Here is a 5,934-nt window from a genome sequence, read left to right as displayed (position 1 = left end):
CCCTAACCTTGAGGAAGTTTCATGTTGTGATCTGGATGTGCCAGTTGTGTCTAAGGGCGATTTAACGAGGGAAGGGTCCAGTCACACAGCACTCAGTGTATTTGGGATCTCATCACTAGCAGAACAGCAAAGCAGAGGTGTAATGAAAATAGCTCATGACAGTGTCTTGTCTTTAGTGCCATTGGTTTATAGCATAGGCATTTGTCTGTCTCCCCCTCCCTCTGTGAACTTGGTGCTTACTGAAGTGCTCCCTGCTCTTTAGGAGAGCAGTGGCTCGATGTGCAGTTTCCCTGGATTATATGTTGTTCCGTTTATCCTTTCTTCTGAGGAGATTGCCAATTGTGCCAAATTTCAGTGGTGGTTTTTGTAAGCTGGGTTAAGAGCGTTGGTGACAGCAGCATACAGTTTCCTCTGTAAGGAGCAGTCAGGACAGACTCCAGTTCTCCTAGTGAGAGGTCTGATCTGCTGGTTCATTTTGGGGGCTGGCTGCTTTTTGTTCTATTCTTTGTATCTTCACTTTTCCCTTCAGATTTGAATTAGATTTTATATTTTTTAGGTGATTCTAATATAATCACTACAGCTTATGCTTTAAATAGTAAATGGTTTTAAGAATGAAAATGGGACCAATTTGTCTGCTAAGAATTTGATTTTAGGGTTCTATATGACTATTAGGAGGAGATGGTGTTATTTTCTAGATGTCTTCTGGAAATCACTTTTGTTCCTATTTAATCAGCCATGTAGAATAAACACCACTGTCCTTTGCAGTGTCTCACAGTGGGCATTAAGCTCTGTCCTGGAAGATTGGACCTATTACTATTTGGTGAATTTTAGAGTGGGATGTTTTATTGGCACATATTTGTGGCCATGTCTCAGATTTTCTGAGACAAACCTAATTTTAGATCATTGTTTTTGTTGATTAGACCATGTGACCATACTTCTGCGTTTTGGAAATATAATCCTTGCTCTCTTGTTTTCCCTGAAATAAAATTATTTTTTTGTCCATATGGACCATGACAATTTTTTTTCTAGACCCAAGGTTGGAAACTATTATAGGTATTGTTAGTATTTTTCTGAATGTTTTATTTCCCAGTTTCATCTTCCTTTGAAAAATGAAAATACTGTGCCTTCCCTTCCTCCAAGAAGATTGGCAAATAGTTGCTTTTATTTACTGCTGCTGTGGAGTGATGAGACATGCACTTTACCCTTGAAGACTCAGCAAAAAGCTTTTCACTTCTCAGTATAGCCACAACAGGCCACATTTGGGACTTAGGAAGCTTTGCCAAGCAATCTTTGTCATTACGGATGTTAATGTTAAACCCCCCCCCCCATTTCTAGTACAATGTTATAAGTAAAACTGGTGTTTGTTTATTCTCCCCACTGCACCACCCCCCCAAATCTGTGGCACAGCATATAAAAATGTACCTCAATAATGTTCTATTAAAAATGGGACAGGGGCCTTATGTTTTCATAATTTCCCAACAATGTGCCACCATGTATTTGCCTCAAGATAAGGGGTTAACAAATTAAAAAGTACTTCTCACTTTACCCTCTGCTATTTTCTACCCTTAATACCCAAGTGTTTTGTGCAATGTGCAGTGTGTATGTATAAATATGTATATTCTTGAACTAGACATAACATCAGAGGTATCATTCAGAAGTAATGTGTTGGCGTCTCACTCATGTTTCTGATGTGAAGTATATGGTTCTATTTACTGTTTCCTTAATGTTTGCCAAATTTGAGTCAAGGCATTGGTACGAAATTACAGAATGTATGGAAAACATTTTGGCTTGAAAAGTTAACAAATACTTTCTGACCTATCACAGTGTACTCTGCCCAGACTAGCATCCTGTCATCTGGCTGCCTGTTCCCCATCCCTGCTTCCTCATCTCTCAGGATGTACCACAATTCTTTTGTAGCATCCTATAGTTGAAATTCTCTGGCAAGTGGACAATGACAGTGTGGACACAGGCTGGTATTGGTAGTACAGTAGTCACCAGGGTGCCACATTTGCATTAGTAAATGCAAAAATAGATGTTTTATAAAGGACAGACTTTGTGTTATTTCTATTTTCATTACATTGTATAATAATGTAAGATTATTGTATGTCCTAATTTGCATTATAAATGTTTTTCCTACATAAAGGCATAAATATAGCAACTTTGTATAAAGGTAGCTTATTAGATTTTAATTTTTCTTTTATAAAACAGTGGGACTACCATTGCCAAATTGTATATGAGATATGAATTTTGCCCCTATGGATAATTTCTAAACATTCCACATTTCTCTAATGAAAGACATGATACTGTACTACGCATAAATTGTGTTTTAATGCTGTTTCATATCAGCATTTTAATCTTGGGTTGGCATTTTTAGTGTTGGCAAATCTTAACCACTGTTAACTAAAATAAAGCCTTGTATATGTGACGCATCGTTTGCCCTTGCCCTCCATCCCTTCTTTCTCTTTGTTTTACTTCTCCCTGTCAGTGCCAACTTCATACATTTTGTAGCATGGCAATAAAATATAACTTTTACACTGAGGCCAAGTGTGGCTTTTTGGAGGAAGAGGGGATGGGAGGATCGCCCCCTAGTTGTCCCAGTATGGAACTCTTTTTTGCCATATAAGCCATGTTGTCGGGCATAAAAGTTATATATGATATAAACATGCTTTAAGGACAAGTGCAAAAGTGCTTTAAAGCTTTGTTTTTAATATAACAAGTAACTAATTTTTAATCTTTGGAAACGTCAGAGTCCTTGAGTACGATCAAGCTTTTATTAACTGGAGTACTTAAAGAATAAGCTAATAATGAAATTGTGTTCAACAAGGGCTAAGCAACACTTTTTAAAAATTCTTATTTATTGTGGAGTATTAGTATACTTTACTATCCTAAAGTTATAATGTGTAAACTGCGATTTGATTTTAGACTCTAGCGTCTCACGATGCCTTACTGTTACCGTGCTGGCATAATACCCATGATGACGTACTTGAGTTGATACTGGAAGCTGAGCTGACTACACACTGACCTGAAGCATTCATGAAAAACTGCTTTGTTGAATAAAATCTGATGACTTCTTATGGTCACTTTTCCCTTTTTGCCAAAAGTAGATTGCAATAAAACCCAAATAAAAGTTTGGTTTGATACTTATTTAAAGTTTTACTGTATTTATATTCTATATATTTCTTGACCCCTTATGTTAACAGCTTCATTTAAAAGAAATATTTTATTTTTAATCATTCTGAAACTGGGGGGTGGGGTTGGATGCGTGACTACAGTGCTCATGTAGGCCAGAAGAGGAGATCAATCCCAATAGACGGCTGGGTAGGGAACAAACTATGGTCCTCTGTAAGACCAGGATGCGTTCTTAACTACTGGTCCACATCTCCAGCCACATTTGTTTTCAAAATGAACATACACTGTGTTAAAGATTGTGTATTTATTTCTCACTAGCTAATGTATGTGGTCATTTTTGAGAACCTAAACCTTATTACAGCCGCTAGGATTGCCAAGCCTTCTATAGTACAGCAGAGATAGAAATTATTTGAATAATTCAGGGGGTGGACAAACGCACATGTGCTTGGGTGTGTACACAGGCCACACATTCGAGAACACTCAAGTTCCTTATGTGATACAAAGCATCTACGAAAACTAGGGTGTTGATGCTCAGAATTTGAAAGCTGCTTTGAATTATTTATCTTTCCTTTGAAGATCTTTTGGGACAGTAACTTCTTATATAGCAGATGGGCTTAACTTCGGTCCTGTGCTAGTCACTGAGACAGCAGTCTTTGTCCTCAAAAGAATCTATAGTTAGACCATCACCAATGATGGAAGGCAGTGTTCTTCCTCCCAAAGAACTAAGCCCTAAGATGTACGCTACATATCGCAAACAACTCACAACTTTAGAAAGACAGTAGCCAGATTCCTTAGCAGAATTGAGGAAGGTGTTAGGTTTTTTAGCTTTTTTAGGAAAGAGAGAGAGAGAGAGTGTGTGTGTGTGTGTGTGTGTGTAAAACAGACAGATTCTGGAGGTTTACTTCCTTATGAATACTTTACTCGGCTATGTGGTTAAATCCTGTATGGATCCTAGAAAATGCACATAGGTTATAGAAGAAGCCTTTCTTGTGTACTGTGGGCTGTCAAGTCTCCTGTATATATTTCCTAACTCATATAAAGTATAACAGCTGTTTTTTTTATAGAGGCTCCACATGTTTTTAAAATGTTTCCCTTACATACTGCCAGAGTAGTCAGTACTGTCCCCACTAAGAACCACAGAATCCAGAAACTCCTTATAAACACAGACAGATGGCAGAAGCAACTGTCATGTTGAAGATGCTTCAAAGACTGTTCAGGCTTTTTCATAGAAATTAAAGTCCTGACTTGTGAAATGCCTTACCAGCCACCAGGTGCTATCATAGATATCTAGCTTGCTTTATTTAAAGACTTTTAAAATGACGATTTCTCTGTGTGTCTGTGTGTGTGTGCACATGTATGTGCAGATAGCCTTGGAAGCCTAAGAGAGTGTCAGATGCTCTGCATCTAGAGTTATAGGCAGTTGTGGGCTGCCAGGTACAGATGCTGGAAACCACACTCCTGTCCTCTGCCCGGGGCCAGGCACTGAACTGCTGAGCCATCTTTCCAGCCCCTTGTGAGGTTACTTTATTTAAAGATGATCCTGGCTAATCTCTCGGGCTACCTGTTCCCATTGGCAAACTATTAGCTGGTGGCATGTGTATGGTGAATGGTAGGGTAATTTAGTACCAAACAGAATCTACTTAGGCCTTAATAGTGGAGAAGTCCCATGACCTGTGCTCTGGTTATGTTTATTTCAGCTAGCGTATCTATCACTCCAGACTACCAGTGTTCAACCCAGGCATTGTGGGGGTTGAACAGCCCTGTCACAGGGGCTGCCTAAGATCATCAGAAAACATTTACAAGTCATAACAATGGCAAATTGCAGTTACGAAGTAGCAATGAAAAATAATTTTCTGGTTGGGGGCCACCACACATGAATAAGGGTCACAGCATTTAGGAAGGGTGAGAATTGCTGCTCTAACCCGGGGCTCCATTCTTTTCTTCAAGTCATCTCTACCAAATAACCATATGCTACAGAGCTTTGCATGTCGTAAGTACACCAACTGTGGCAACAATGTTTTACAAATTATATTGGAGTTACAGGTAACCTAAATAAGGTTGGCACCCTCTAGGCAATTTAGTCTTATTTTGTGAGAAACATACTCTGATTATGTTCATTTCATGCAGCAGGAAGTTGAGGCACAGAGGTAAAGTAACTAGGGGCAGTGAATTAACAGAATCCAGTGAAAGGAATTCCAAACATAGGGAAGAAAGATTTCGGGTGTCAAAGGGGGAGAGTCACAAAAACCAGGGCGTGGAAGAGCTAAAAGAAACAAACTGAGGAATAAAAGAAACGGAGTCAGCAAGGAGATGAATGGCCCATGGGAAACGGCGCCCACAGGCTCACTGCTTCTGAGGACCTGTAACATACCTAACACAAACTGCTACACAATTTACAAAAAGCCAAGAGAAGAACGTTTTGGGGGTAAAATGATGCATTTCAGCTAGTGGGACTTTTTGAAACAGCTTTCAGTCAATCGATTGAGAGTGCCTCTGGATGCCCAGTACTATAAAACTGGTTATAAAAACAAGTTGAAATTCAAATTCGTTGTAGCTTGGTTCTAGAGATTGAGTGTTTAACTTCTCAGGTGTGGGCGGGGCAGGATGTGAAGGGAAGAGACCAAAGATGCACATGAAAGTCTCCAGAGTCCCCATTACCGGGGTGGGGGGGAGGTGGGGATTCCTAGCTGCCTCTCGGATCTGCAGCATGGCATCTGTTCCAATCCAAATGTCTTTGTGATCACCTACTCTTCTAAAGTCTATCGAGAAGGAAGGGGACATTGGTAGCCCTTCACACACAAGTTT

The sequence above is a fragment of the Acomys russatus genome, chromosome 31, assembly GCF_903995435.1.
Source record: "Acomys russatus chromosome 31, mAcoRus1.1, whole genome shotgun sequence".
Lineage (NCBI taxonomy): Eukaryota > Metazoa > Chordata > Mammalia > Rodentia > Muridae > Acomys > Acomys russatus.
Note: the sequence above shows the minus strand (reverse complement) of the source record.